Here is a 16,588-nt window from a genome sequence, read left to right on the forward strand (position 1 = left end):
GGTGATCACCCCCCTGTAAGGCTCCATTCAGATGTCCATATGTGTTTTGCGGATCCGATCCATGTATCAGTGGATCTGTAAAAATCATACGGACATCTGAATGCAGCCTTACAGGGGGGTGATCAATGACAGGGGGGTGATCAATGACAGGGGGTGATCAGGGAGTCTATATGGGGTGATCACCCCCCTGTAAGGCTCCATTCAGATGTCCGTATGTGTTTTGCGGGTCCGATCCATGTATCAGTGGATCCGTAAAAATCATACGGACATCTGAATGCAGCCTTACAGGGGTGTGATCAATGACAGGGGGGTGATCAGGGAGTCTATATGGGGTGATCACCCCCCTGTAAGGCTCCATTCAGATGTCCGTATGTGTTTTGCGGATCCGATCCATGTATCAGTGGATCCGTAAAAATCATACGGACATCTGAATGCAGCCTTACAGGGGGGTGATCAATGACAGGGGGGTGATCAATGACAGGGGGGTGATCAGGGAGTCTATATGGGGTGATCACCCCCCTTTAAGGCTCCATTCAGATGTCCGTATGTGTTTTGCGGATCCGATCCATGTATCAGTGGATCCGTAAAAATCATACGGACATCTGAATGCAGCCTTACAGGGGGGTGATCAATGACAGGGGGGTGATCAATGACAGGGGGGTGATCAATGACAGGGGGGTGATCAGGGAGTCTATATGGGGTGATCACCTCCGTCATTGATCACTCCCCTGTAAGGCTCCATTCAGACGTCCGTATGTGTTTTGTGGATCCGATCCATCTATCAGTGGATCCGTAAAAATCATACAGACATCTGAATGGAGCCTTACAGGGGGGTGATCAATGACAGGGGGGTGATAAATGACAGGGGGGTGATCAGGGAGTCTATATGGGGTGATCACCTCCGTCATTGATCACTCCCCTGTAAGGCTCCATTCAGACGTCCGTATGTGTTTTGCGGATGCGATCCATCTATCAGTGGATCCGTAAAAATCATACGGACGTCCGAATGGAGCCTTACAGGGGGTTATCAATGACAGGGGGGTGATCAATGACAGGGGGTGATCAGGGAGTCTATATGGGGGTGATCTGGGGTGATCAGGGTTGAATAAGGGGTTAATAAGTGATGTGGGGGGGTGTAGTGTAGTGTGGTGCTTGGTGCTACATATTACTGAGCTACCTGTGTCCTCTGGTGGTCGATCCAAACAAAGGGGTCCACCAGAGGACCAGGTAGCAGGTATATTAGATGCTGTTATCATAACAGCGTCTAATATACCTGTTAGGGGTTAAAAAAATCACATCTCCAGCCTGCCAGCGAACGATCGCCGCTGGCAGGCTGGAGATCCACTCGCTTACCTTCCGTTCCTGTGTGCGCGCGTTCACAGGAAATCTCGGCTATCGCGAGAGGACGCGTATATGCATCCACCCAGAGTAACAGGACCGCCGCAATGACGCAATCCTGCGTACGGCGGTCCTGAGGAGGTTAAAGTTAAATTATTATTTATTTTTTTAACCCCTCCAGCCCTATTGTACAATGCATTCTGTATTCAGAATGCTATTATTTTCCCTTATAACCATGTTATAAGGGAAAATAATAATGATCGGGTCTCCACCCCGATCGTCTCCTAGCAACCATGCGTAAAAATTGCACCGCATCCGCACTTGCTTGCGGATGGTTGCGATTTTCACGCAGTCCCATTCACTTCTATGGAGCCTGCGTTGCGTGGAAAACGCACAAAATAGAGCTTGCTGCGATCTTCACGCAACGCACAAGTGATGCGTGAAAATCACCGCTCATGTGCACAGCCCCATCGAAATGAATGGGTCCGGATTCAGTGCGAGTGCAATGCGTTCACCTCACGCATTGAACCCGCGCGGAAAACTCGCCCGTGTGAAAGGCGCCTTACTGTCCACCTTGCTGGTGCGATAATTGTTCTTTAGCCACACATAATCACCAATTTCAAGAGGCTCTGCTTTGGCAGATTGGTCATAATCTTTCTGCTGCCTTTTGTAAGCATGTTCCATAGGGTGGTGAACAATTTCTTGTGCATTAGCTAGAAGTCTTTGGTGCTCGCTCACCCAATCAGTTTTTGGCAATGGATTGATGGCATCAGACACTTGCACGTCCAAAGTATGGTCAGCAGGTAGTTTACCTTGTCGGCCAATCATGAGGTAGTAAGGTGTATACCCCTTGGAACAGTGAATGGTATTATTATAGGTATATATCGATTGAGGTAGAAGAGTAGGCCAATCATTCCTGGTAGCAGGTGGCACAGCTCTAAGCATTTCTATTAGGGTCTGGTTAATCTTTTCAGAAAGTCCATTACCTTGGGGACGGTAGGCTGTTGTTCTGATTTTCTGGCAATTGTGAAGTGAACACAGTTCTTTGAAGAGTTGCTACTCAAAGGCAGATCCTTGATCTGTAAGAATTTTTTCTGGACATCCGTATGGTAACAGGAAATGTTTCCAGAAGGCATTTGCAGTTGTTTTAGCGATCAAGTCCTTAACAGGTACGGCTACAACCAATTTGGTGTAGTGGCCAATGATGGTCATAGCGTATGTGTAGCCCGAGCGACTTGGTTCCAGCTTCATGTGGTCAATTGCCACAATCTCCAACGGTGTCTGGCTTACAATAGGATGTAAGGGTGCTCTTTGGTCATGCTTTTCACCTCGTCCAATAGCACTGGCGGAACACTCTCTACACCACTTCTCAATGTCTCCTCACATTCCAATCCAATAGAATCGTCTACGGACGGTAGCTTCTGTTTTCTGCACGCCAAAGTGTCCTGATTTGTCATGGTACATCTCACGAATGATGCTTGCATAGGATTTAGTATACTCTGTCATAGGTAACTGGATCCAGGCTTCTTCTCAATAGTAGGCCCTTCTGCAGAAAGAGTTGTTTCCGGTGTCTCCACAGCTTCAACAGTTCTGGGTCTGCATTTCTTCTGTGGATTCTCTCAGGTGTTCTTCCACTGGTGAGGAAGTCATGTAGTTCTCCGATTACTCTACTTTCTGACTGAAGTTTAATCCATCTCTCCTTTTCAATTTGAGATTCTGGATTGTTCTGTAGATGGGGATTTAGGACTCTTTTGTTTTTGATGGAGAGGATGCTTTGTTGGACAAAGTTTTTGTAGAAATTAGGCATCTCCACTTCTTCCCAGACATCTACGTGTGCAGTAGGACCTTCTTTGGTAGGCAGGCAAGATAAGGCATCTGCGTTCTCGTTGGATTTGCCTGTTCTGTATTTTACAGTGAAGTTGTAGTTAGCAAGGCGTGAGGCCTATCTTTATTCTAAGGCACCAAGCTTGGCTGCATTGAGATGCGCCAGTGGGTTGTTATCGGTGAAAGCTATGAAGGGAGTTGCTGCAAGGTAGTCCTTGAATTTTTCGGTGATTGTTAAATGATATGTGATATAATATTAATTGATATTTAATATAAAGTATGTATTCCATTACACATTACACAACATTTATAGTAATACACTTGGCAATGGGAGGTCTGTATGGGAACGTCAAGAACTATATTTGAAGTCTACCATATACAGTTGCAAGAAAAAGTATGTGAGCCCTTTGGAATGATATGGATTTCTGCACAAATTGGTCATAAAATGTGATCTGATCTTCATCTAAGTCACAACAATAGACAATCACAGTCTGCTTAAACTAATAACACACAAAGAATTAAATGTTACCATGTTTTTATTGAACACACCATGTAAACATTCACAGTGCAGGTGGAAAAAGTATGTGAACCCTTGGATTTAATAACTAGTTGAACCTCCTTTGGCAGCAATAACTTCAACCAAACGTTTCCTGTAGTTGCAGATCAGACATGCACAACGGTCAGGAGTAATTCTTGACCATTCCTCTTTACAGAACTGTTTCAGTTCAGCAATATTCTTGGGATGTCTGGTGTGAATCGCTTTCTTGAGGTCATGCCACAGCATCTCAATCGAGTTGAGGTCAGGACTCTGACTGGGCCACTACAGAAGGCGTATTCTCTTCTGTTTAAGCCATTCTGTTGTTGATTTACTTCTATGCTTTGGGTCGTTGTACTGTTGCAACACCCATCTTCTGTTGAGCTTCAGCTGGTGGACAGATGGCCTTAAGTTCTCCTGCAAAATGTCTTGATAAACTTGGGAATTCATTTTTCCTTTGATGATAGCAATCCGTCCAGGCCCTGATGCAGCAAGGAAACCCCAAACCATGATGCCCCCACCACCATACTTCACAGTTGGGATGAGGTTTTGATGTTGGTGTGCTGTGCCTCTTTTTCGCCACACATAGTGTTGTGTGTTTCTTCCAAACAACTCAACTTTGGTTTCATCTGTCCAGAGAATATTTTGCCAGTACTGCTGTGGAACATCCAGGTGCTCTTGTGCAAACTGTAAATGTGCAGCAATGTTTTTTTTAGACAGCAGTGGCTTCCTCTGTGGTATCCTCCCATGAAATCCATTCTTTAGTGTTTTACGTATCGTAGATTTGCTAATAGGGATGTTAACATATGCCAGAGACTTTTGTAAGTCTTTAGCTGACACTCTAGGATTTTTCTTCACCTCATTGAGCAGTGCTGTGCTCTTGCAGTCATCTTTACAGGACAGCCACTCATAGTGAGAGTAGCAGCAGTGCTGAACTTTTTCCATTTATAGACAATTTGTCTTACCGTGGACTGATCAACAGCAAGGCTTTTGGAGATACTTTATAACCCTTTGCAGATTTATGCAAGTCAACTATTCTAAATCGTAGGTCCTCTGAGAGCTCTTTTGTGCGAGGCATCATTCACATCAGGCAATGCTTCTTGTGAAAAGCAAACCCAGAACTGGTGTGTGTTTTTTATAAAGCAGCTGTAACCAACACCTCCAATCTCATCTCATTGATTGGATTCCAGTTGGCACACACCGCACTCCAATTAGCTCTTGGAGATGTCATTAGTCTAGGGGTTCACATACTTTTTCCACCTGCACTGTGAATGTTTACATGGTGTGTTCAATAAAAACATGGTAATATTTAATTCTTTGTATGTTATTAATTTAAGCAGACTGTGATTGTCTATTGTTGTGACTTAGATGAAGATCAGATCACATTTTATGACCAATTTGTGCAGAAATCCATATCATTCCAAAGGGTTCACATACTTTTTCTTGCAACTGTATGACAATGTGAAGCCCATACATTAGTAAAGACACGCCTGTATCTATGGTATAAATGACTGACAGGGACAGACAAGGGGTCGTCTTCTTACACTCACTCTCACACTCTGTTGGGGGTTTGGTTGCTGGAGAAGATGAAGGGAAGACACATGGAGCTTGAGAAGAGGATTCCTGACCTTCAACAACGATACCTCAAGGACTACCAACATTCACTCATGGACAATTAGACAGAATTTTCCTAAACTATTTCTGTAAGTAATGAACTCTTATGAAGACTGAAAATAAATCACATTATTCATATTTTTTTTTTATATAACTCTTGTTGAATCCTGGTGATGAGTCTTCCAGGTGTTCTTTACTCCAAATAAGCATACACTAGATTTGGAAAAGATTGCCAAATCAGGTTGATATATTTTTTATACATAAATATTTTATATTTGGAGACATATTACATTTGGCAAGCTAGTGCGATACCGATACATATTCAAGCTTGAGAGGGGGAAGAAAGTGAACTCAAAAATAATTATCAATGCCCATCAGCGAATACCTTGGGGTGTCTTCTTTACAAAATGGGGTCACTTGTGGGGTATTTATACTGCCCTGGCATTCTAGGGGCCCAAATGTGTGGTAAGAAGTTTGAAATCAAAATGTGTAAAAAATGACAGGTGCTCTTTGGAATGTGGGCCCCTTTGCCCACCTAGGCTGCAAAAAAGTGCCACACATGTGGTATCGCCGTACTCAGGAGAAGTTGGGGAATGTGTTTTGGGGTGTCATTTTACATATACCTATGCTGGGTGAGAGAAATATCTCGGCAAAAGACAACTTTTCCCATTTTTTTATACAAAGTTGGCATTTGACCAAGATATTTATCTCACCCAGCATGGGTATATGTAAAATGACACCCCAAAACACATTCCCCAAATTCTTCTGAGTACGGCGATACCACATGTGTGGCACTTTTTTGCAGCCTCGATGCGCAAAGGGGCCCAAATTCCTTTTAGGAGGGCATTTTTAGACATTTGGATCCCAGACTTCTTCTCACGCTTTAGGGCCCCTAAAAAGCCTGGGCAGTATAAATACCCTACATGTGACCCCATTTTGGAAAGAAGACCCCCCGAGGTATTCAATGAGGGGCCTGGCGAGTTCATAGAATTTTTTTTTTTGGCATAAGTTAGCGGAAATTGATTTTTTATTTTTTTTTCTCACAAAGTCTCACTTTCCGCTAACTTGGGACAAAAATTTAAATCTTTCATGGACTCAATATGCCCCTCAGCGAATACCTTGGGGTGTCTTCTTTCCAAAATGGGGTCAGTTGTGGGGTGTTTGTACTGCCCTGGCATTTGAGGGTCTCCGCAATCATTACATGTATGGCCACCATTAGGAGTTTCTGCTATTCTCCTTATATTGAGCATACAGGTAATGAGATTTTTTTTTTCCGTTCAGCCTCTGGGCTGAAAGAAAAAAATGAACGGCACAGATTTCTTCATTCGCATCGATCAATGTGGATGAAAAAATCTCTGCCAAAAAAAAAAAGGAGGGGAAAGGCGTCTGCCAAGACATAGAAGCTCCGCCCAACATCCATACCCACTTAGCTTGTATGCCCTGGCAAACCCGATTTCTCCATTCACATCAATCGATGTGGATGAATAAATCATTGCCAGGATTTTTTAATTTTTTTTTATATACAAAGTGTTTGCCAAAGCATAGGAACACCGCCACCTCCTCAGCTCATATGCCTTGGCAAACGTATCTTTTACTGCAGAGGAGAAATCTCGTCTTGCAGCGCCGCATACACCGACTTGCGTGTAATCTGACAGCAGCGCAATGCTTCTGTCAGAATGCACATCAGTGCTGCAGCTAGTCGATCGGTTGGTCCACCTGGAAGGTAAAAAAAAAATTTTTTAAAAAAAACAGGCCGCAACGCAATAATTTTATTAACTTTGGAACAGAACATATAAACTTTAACTTTTTGAACTGAACAGTAACCTTTTTGCTTACTGGTGTTTTTTTTTACCTTTATAGAACAAACCTCTCCTTCCCCATGGGTCAATGTGCAAAGCGCAAATCGCCCAAAGATGTGGCGAAGTGCGTTATGCACTTTGTCCCATGTGAAAGGAGACGTTTGCAGCAGCTGTGAGTGAATGGGCCCTAATAGCCCTGTGTGCCTGTGTGCCTGTCCTGGTGAGATGTGATCCCTATGCTAGGTGTACCTGTGTGTGGTACTTCCGGAAACACTCCCCTAAGCATAGGGCAGGGTGGTCAGGACAGTCAGGACAGAAATAGCGGGTGTCACGCCTTATTCCACTCCTGCTACAGACACGACATCTTTTTCGGGGTGACGGTTGGGTTGAGGTACCGGCAACGACATTGGGGAAATGTCGCTCGTGTAGACGGCTAACTACACTGGTGGATGGGGCCACGGAACCTTCTGGATACAGGAGGTTCTCGATGATCTCTTCCTGGAATTTTAGGAAGGATCGTGTTCTCCCAGCCTTACTGTAGAGAACAAAACTATTGTACAGAGCCAATTGAATCAAATATACAGACACCTTCTTATACCAGCGTCTGGTTCTGCGGGACACTAAATACGGAGACAACATCTGGTCATTGAAGTCCACCCCTCCCATGAGCAAATTATAGTCATGGACTGAGAGGGGCTTTTCAATGACACGGGTTGCTCGCTCAATTTGGATTGTCGTGTCTGCGTGAATGGAGGAGAGCATGTAAACGTCACGCTTGTCTCTCCATTTCACCGCGAGCAGTTCTTCGTTACACAAGGCAGCCCTCTCCCCCCTTGCAAGACGGGTGGTAACGAGCCGTTGGGGGAAGCCCCGGCGACTAGGTCGCACGGTGCCACAGGCGCAAATCTGTTCTAGAAACAAATGCCTAAAGAGGGCCACACTTGTGTAGAAATTGTCCACATAAAGATGGTACCCCTTGCCGAATAAGGGTGACACCAAGTCCCAGACTGTCTTCCCACTGCTCCCCAGGTAGTCAGGGCAACCGACCGGCTCCAGGGTCTGATCTTTTCCCTTATAGACATGAAATTTGTGGGTATAGCCTGTGGCCCTTTCACAAAGCTTATACAATTTGACCCCATACCGGGCACGCTTGCTTGGGATGTATTGTTTGAAGCCAAGGCGCCCGGTAAAATGTATTAGGGACTCGTCTATGCAGATGTTTTGCTCTGGGGTATACAAATCTGCAAATTTCTGGTTGAAATGGTCTATGAGGGGCGGAATTTTGTGGAGCCGGTCAAAAGCTGGGTGGCCTCTGGGACGGGAGGTGGTGTTGTCGCTAAAATGCAGGAAACGCAGGATGGTCTCAAATCGTGTCCTGGACATAGCAGCAGAGAACATGGGCATGTGATGAATTGGGTTCGTGGACCAATATGACCGCAATTCATGCTTTTTAGTTAGACCTATGTTTAGGAGAAGGCCCAGAAAAATTTTAATTTCGGAAACTTGGACTGGTTTCCACCGGAAAGGCTGGGCATAAAAGCTTCCAGGTTTATAAATTGTGTGGCATACCGATTTGTTTCTGCCACAACTAAGTCTAAGAGCTCCGCAGTCAAGAACAGCTCAAAAAATCCCAGGGCCGAACCGATCTGAGCTGTCTCAACCCGAACTCCAGACTGGGCGGTGAAAGGGGGAATTAATGGTGCGGCTGAAGTTGGTGACTGCCAATCAGGGTTTGCCAGCACCTCAGGGACTCTACGGGCCTGTCTGTGCGGTGGCTGCGACGGGGTAACTACTGCTTGTGCCACTGTACCAGCTTCAACTGCCCTTCTGGTGCTCGCTACTTCACCATGTTGTACGGCAGTGCTGGTACTAGGTCCAGGAAGGGCTGCACTGCTGGTGTATGCCTCACCACGTGATCCGGCAGCGCCAGCCCCACTCTGCTGCTCTTGAAGCGGATCCTGCGCAACCTGTGGTCTAGCGACACGGGGCCGGGTACGCCTGGTGCTATCAGGGACCTCAGCCTCCTCGTCCGAACTTTGGGTCAGAGAGCCACTGCTTTCTACAGGTTCATGTTCTGACCCGCTAGATTCATCAGATGAGGGTTCCCACTCCTCATCCGACTGGGTCAGAATCCTGTAGGCCTCTTCAGAAGAATACCCCCTGTTTGACATTTGGGCAACTAAATTTAGGGGTATTCCCTGAGACTACCCAAGAAAAAAAGCAAGCCTGTCTTACAAATGGGAGGCTAGCGAAGTACCGGAGGCCGCTGCGGTTGATAAAAAATATCAAAACTGATTTTTTAATATGATCTGTTATATGGCTTGTGATTCGATTTTTTTAAAATCGCCAGCCTGCCAGCCAATGATCGTTGCTGGCAGGCTGGTGACGAAATTGTTCTTTAACTTTTGCCGGCCCGCGATGCGCATGCGCGGGCCGGCTTTGAGCGAAATCTCGCGTCTCGCGAGATGACGCACGGATGCGTCCAGGAGGAATGAATCAACCACCTTCCTAACGCATCCGTGCGTTAGGCGGTCAGGAGGTGGTTAAAGAGGCCAGCTTACAATTAAAACTTCTGAAGTAATTAATGAAAATATGCAAAGAAATCCCCATATATGATGCAAACCTCCATGTGTGCAGGAATTCTGAGATTTTTGAGAGCCACGCAGACAGATTTGAATTATCAAATGAACAAAGGAATAGAGGAATAGGAATTTAGATTGTGGCTTCCTGTGAATTTTTCTAGGAGTCTAGCAATGGAACAGGTTGATGATAATGATTCAAAGGAATCGATTTGTCATAATGATATTCAAAGATTAAAAGAGCTGATTTGGTGCACTAGAAGTGACAGCATGCCCACATATGAAATTCTAAAGGAATTAAAAATTGGCAGAAAGGAATCCACATTTGGATTTATGTCCATGTTTGAACAGACATACAAAATGGTTATTGAGAATGCCAAACTTTCACATATCATTCACATGTTTGTCAGAAAGTTCAAATTTTTAGAGCCTTCTATATTAGTGTTGGCATCAGAGAAACAAACATTATTTGAGGCTGCAAAGTTTCTGGACATTATGAGAAAAAGAATGAAGCAGTCTCCATCACATACAAAGGCAGATGTAATAATAGACAAAATCTGGCCTAAAGAGACTAAAATATCATATACATGTAAAAGAAGCAAAGATAATCTTTATGAGGAAAGCAGAAAATTACATGTAATGTTTAGACCCTATGATATGATAAAATCAGTCACACACATAAATCCACAGACACCAATTGTCACTGAACAGATTTCTGAGGTAGATATAAATAGACCGACTTCAGAGAAGGGTCTACAGAGGAAAAAATATCAAAAGGATAAAGGTATAGACATTCAGAACCAGGTGGGTTTTGAATTTGATTATCCGGTCATTAATGAAAAACTTAAGAAAAAGCAGTCAATAGATTTCTTAAATGAATTAAGAGATTTTGAAAATTCTAAACCAGTCACATTGAGCAGGATATTCCAGAATCTCATCAACAGAGAAGTTATGAGAATAGGTTTAAGTATTAAACGGAAAATGCAAATGTGATCGCACACTACATCCAGCACTCTGCCCTCCATGCTGGATGAGACATTGGTTTATATTTTGGCCAAAGCATAGTAAGCCACTCACCGCGTCAAGGTCGTCTCAATTGAGTGGTCCCTAACTCTTGTTCCTACCTGTTCATGGGCCATGACAGCCACATAAAATCCAGGGAATGTAGGTCAGCATGCAAGCCAAGTACACTTTGCTTGTAACCCTGTCCGGTGCCATTACAGCTTTCATCGGATCCAGGGATGCAAGTACCAACATGCATGCTGAACCCACCATATACTTCTCCTGGAGCCAGATGGCTAATGGTAGGTTCTGTATAAGCAGACTCAGTTTTATACTGACTTTAAAACCAGCCTCCAGGACAGATTGACTGGTCAGGTGTGCCACGCCTCCAATATATGCTACAAAGAAAAAAAGGTGGGGGGTTGAGTCGGCACAACCTGCCTGCAGGTGCAGATCACTATGGCGATCTGCTTTGGCCAAAATATAAACCAATGTCTCATCCAGCATGGAGGGCAGAGTGTTGGATGTAGTGTGCGATCACATTTGCATTTTCCGTTTGTATATGTATTTCGCCATAGTGATCTGCACCTGCAGGCAGGTTGTGCTGACTCAACCCCCCACAGGTTTAAGTATTAGCTAGAAATAAGTTTATTAAGGACAGATATATTGGTAATGGCTTTGGCCTGGATAAGGATAAGAGTTTGTTTTTTCCATTAAAGTTAGCTACATAAAGTTCTGATTAATTATGAGACAATGTATGACATAATTATTATATGGTATACATAACTATATACAGAGGAATGTGATACTAATTGTAAGATCAGCACATTGTAGGATAAACCATGTATTTAGATTATGGTGCCATCCTCTCTTTTCTATTTTTGTACAAGGATATGTAGAGTTTGAGCATGCCTGGTATAGGAGACAGAAGCTATAATTGTAAAAGTAACAGGATCTAATTCTCATATGTCTTGAGTCTAAAGAGATTTCTCTCTAAACCATAGAAGGTCAGAGAATAGAAGAATAAGATTTTTTCGTATTTTCTTTATACAGATAATATTGCTGTGAAATATGTTTCGGTCATATTTAATATTTACTATTTTTATATTTTCTCCAGTAGAAAATTTCGTATGAAGCGGCATTTGACCAAAATGAGCAAAATCTTCCTTCCATAGCAATTTTCTCCACATTACTAAATACATTTAATAATTGCATGGAATGTCTAGTAATCAAACTGTTAATCAATATAACAATGTTTGACTAACAGAATAATACTAAATGTAAGATATTAAAGATGTAACTTACTTTTGGAAAAGCATGAAGCATGGTTTGTCTTGTGTGAAGAGCCATGGTGGTGAAAAGCCTGAGGTCAGTTGATTGAAAGGATCACATGATGACATTTGTGTTGTCTAAAAATAGGTTAATGGTATGGAAAGACCAAAATTCTAGAAATTCAAGTTTCTTAAGTTTATTCAAAATATTAAATAGTTTTATTTGTGCTCCACAAATTAAGTATTTCAGGTTTATAACTGAAATTTCTTTTAAAATGCACATTACAAAATATACATACGTATGGGTTCTATTACATCATTTTATTAATTGAAGTTAATTGGCTATGAGCAGGTGATGATGTAAGAGTGATGTGAGCAGCTGCTGTGTTATATGAGTATGTGCCATGTGAGTATGTATGAATTCTATTCTAAGACTGAGCGTAAAATATGAGTTAGGAATAAATACATTATTAGTTAAATATGGTCATATTATTTATAATGACTTGTCAGATATATTGTAGGATTATACAACATATTCCATTATTTGTATTGACAATTATATATCTAACATTGATACTGGAAATGAGATAAAGGACATTTGTCTAAATTGTGTTAAGAATAAGGATAATTTTGAGGCCTTATAATAGTAATGTGACACATTACTTGTCCCAACGCGTTTCCCCTTATAATTCTACAGGTTCATCAGGGGACAAAAGTATAGAAATGTGTGTCACAGATACAGATACACAGCAAATACGAAACAAAATCAAAACCAAAAAACTGGAGCACCCTCAAGCCTTGGGGGAAACACGTCGGGACAAGTAATGTGATATCAAGTTTTTTATGTGTATCGTATTTATTAGTGTATACAAGGACCCAGGTATCCATATGGGTTAATTTACCTTTAGCAAGGGCGTTATAAGGACAGGCAGTCGAGGCACGTGGACAGAGTGCTCTTACCATCCAGGTGCATCTCTGGGCTGAGGATATTTTGAGGGACACCCTAGGGACAGACATTAGGGACCCATACGTGTTGCCCCTACTTCTTTTTCTCATTTATTAAAGTTTTACACAATAATAGCATTTTTGAAACCAAAAAATTATGTTTTAATGTGGCCATGTTCTGAGAGCTATAGTTTTTTTATTTTTTGAGAGATTTTCTTATGTAGGGGCTCATTTTTTGCGGGATGAGGTGACGGTTTTATTGGTACCATTTTGTGGGACATACGCGTTTTTGATCACTTGGTGTTGCACCTTTTGTGATGCAAGGTGACAAAAATTGCTTGTTTTGACACAGTTTTTTTTTTGTTTTTTTTACGGTGTTCACCCGAGGGGTTAGGTCATGTGATATTTTTATAGAGCTGGTTTTTACGGACGCGGAAATACCTAATATGTATACTTTTTTTTATTTGTTTCACTTTAACACAATAATAGCATTTTTGAAACAAAAAAATGATGTTTTAGTGTCTCCATGTTCTAAGAGCTATAGTTTTTTTATTTTTTGAGAGATTTTCTTATGTAGGGGCTCATTTTTTGCGGGATGAGGTGACGGTTTTATTGGTACCATTTTGTGGGACATACGCATTTTTGATCACTTGGTGTTGCACCTTTTGTGATGCAAGGTGACAAAAATTGCTTGTTTTGACACAGTTTTTTTTTTTTTTTTTTTTACGGTGTTCACCCGAGGGGTTAGGTCATGTGATATTTTTATAGAGCTGGTTTTTACGGACGCGGCAATACTAAATATGTCTATTTTATTTTATTTTTCTATTTTTAATTTTTTTTTTTACATGTGAAACTTTTTTTTATTTTATTTTTTCAACCCTTTATTTTATTTTTATTTTATTTTACACTTTTCGTCCCCCATAAGGTCATACAAGACCTCTGGGGGACATTTACTTCACTTTTTATTTTTTTTTACACTGTTGATTTCTCCTGTAACTGGGGCTGACATAGTAGCCCCAGTTACAGGACAAATGCACCCCTATAGAGGCTGTACAGCAGCAATCCTGCGCTGTACAGCCTCAGTGCAGGGCTGATAGAGGTCTCTGAGAGACCTCACACAGCTCCTGCACACTCCGGTCCCGGCGGTCACATGACCGCCGGGCCGGAACAGGAAGCGCACAGCGCTTCCTGCTCTGCAGACACAGCGCTCGGTGAGCGCTGTGTCTGCAGCGATTGCGAAGGCAGGGACACCTGGGCACTGTCCCTGCCTTGTCTTAGGGTTGCCCTGCTGTCACTGACAGCGGGCAACCCGATCAGCAGCTGCACGATTAGCGTGCAGCTGCTATTTCTGACAGGACGTTTTAAAACGTGCTGTCAGAAATAGACGTCCACCCATAGGACGTTTATATCCTATGGGCGGACGTGAGGCGGTTAAAATCTGTGTGAAGGGAAAGCTGTGTCACCACAAATAGTAAAAGGTGATACATCTTGTACACGAATATTATTGGAAAATATGATACAATTCAATTGAAGGATTGCACATCATCCACATATAGTTCTATCAATTCTATTATAGACTTTATGTGATTCAAATTTAAGATGAATAAGAGATTTTACAGTATCAAGATCATGACGAGACCAGAGGAAGATGATGAAGAGAAAAAGATACCGAATAGATATTAGACTAGTTCCTAAATTTATTTCATTGGTATTCAATCACAGTTTACCATATGTTCAGCAAATATTATTATTGTGTTGTCAAATAAATAATTGATGGACAATTAATTAATTTATAAAGAAGAAAAGAAGAATGAAGAGTCCAAGATAATTGTAAAATTTGATGTTGTGGGTTCGAAAAGATTATCTCACCCTCAAGAGGGGGAAATGTTAAATGATATGTGATATAATATTAATTGATATTAATTATAAAGTATGTATTCCATTACACATTACACACCATTTATAGTAATACACTTGGCAATGGGAGGTCTGTATGGGAACGTCAAGAACTATATTTGAAGTCTACCATATATGACAATGTGAAGCCCATACATTAGTAAAGACACGCCTGTATCTATAGTATAAATGACTGACAGGGACAGACAAGGGGTCGTCTTCTTACACTCACTCTCACACTCTGTTGGGGGTTTGGTTGCTGGAGAAGATGAAGGGAAGACACATGGAGCTTGAGAAGAGGATTCCTGACCTTCAACAAAGATACCTCAAGGACTACCAACATTCACTCATGGACAATTAGACAGACTTTTCCTAAACTATTTCTGTAAGTAATCAACTCTTATGAAGACTGAAAATAAATCACATTATTCATTTTTTTTTTATATAACTCTTGTTGAATCCTGGTGATGAGTCCTCCAGGTGTTCTTTACTCCAAATAAGCATACACTAGATTTGGAAAATATTACCAAATCAGGTTGATACATTTTTCATACATAAATATTTTATATTTGGAGACATATTACAGTGACAGCCCACACAAGTGCGAGGAGCTCTAACTTGAAAGAGCTGTAGTTCCAGTCATTCTTTTCAGCTCCTTTCAGGGATCTGCTAGCATAAGCAATTACTCTCTCTTTACCTTCTTGCACTTGAGACAGGACAGCTCCCAGGTCTTTGTGGCTGGCATCAGTGTAAAGATGGAAGGGCTGCCGGTAATCTGGATATCCCAAAACAGGTGGTTCGGTCAGCTTCTTTTTCAAGAGCTGGAAGGCAACTTCCCTGTCTTCATTCCACTCCACAGGTATATGTGTCTTCTGGTGCTTCTTTGGGTGTTCTCTTAGGAGTTCCTGAATTGGCTCAGCAATCTGGATGAAGTGAGGGATGAAGCAACTGTAGTACCCTGCAAAACTAAGGAAACTTCTCAACTCCTTTACTGTGGTAGGAGTAGGCCAATTCTGGACTGCAGCTAGCTTTTCCGGATATGGTTTAACACCTTCCGCACTGACAACATGTCCCAGGTACTTGACTTCTGGCTTCAACAGGTAGCACTTAGATGGTTTGATCTTAAGTCCATGTTTAATGAGGACTTGGAAGACTTCTGCAAGGTGTTTCAAGTGGTCTTCGTAGGATTTGGAATAAATAATGACATCGTCCAGGTAGAGTAGGACAGTCTTAAAGTTTCTATGGCCTAAACAGCGTTCCATTAGTCGTTGAAATGTTTCTGGTGCATTACAAAGTACAAAGGGCATGGAATTATTCGAATAGGCCCATAGGGGTGGTAAAAGCTGTTTTCTCTCGGTCTTCAGGAGCCATGGGTACTTGCTAGTATCCACTGGTCAAATCAAGAGTAGAGAAATAGGCTGATGACCCCAGTGCTGTCAGGGATTCTTCAATCCTGGGTAAGGGATAGGCATCCATGTGGGTGATTTGATTAAGTTTTCTGTAATCCACACAGAACCTGATATTGCCATCCTTTTTCCGGACAAGAACTAGGGGTGCAGCCAATGGACTATGGCTGTCTTGGATAATATTGGAATCCTTCATCTCTCAGATCATTTGTTTCACAGATTGGTACATTGTTGGTGGTATAGGCCGGTGCCTTTCTTTTATTGGAGGGTGAGAGCCGGTAGGGATAGTGTGTTTGATCCCACGGACTTCACCATAATCCGTAGAGTGCGTATTGAAGGCTTGATGATGTTCCTTCACAATGTTCAAAACACCTTCAAT

The sequence above is a fragment of the Bufo bufo genome, chromosome 1, assembly GCF_905171765.1.
Source record: "Bufo bufo chromosome 1, aBufBuf1.1, whole genome shotgun sequence".
In the NCBI taxonomy this organism is placed as follows: Eukaryota; Metazoa; Chordata; class Amphibia; order Anura; family Bufonidae; genus Bufo; species Bufo bufo.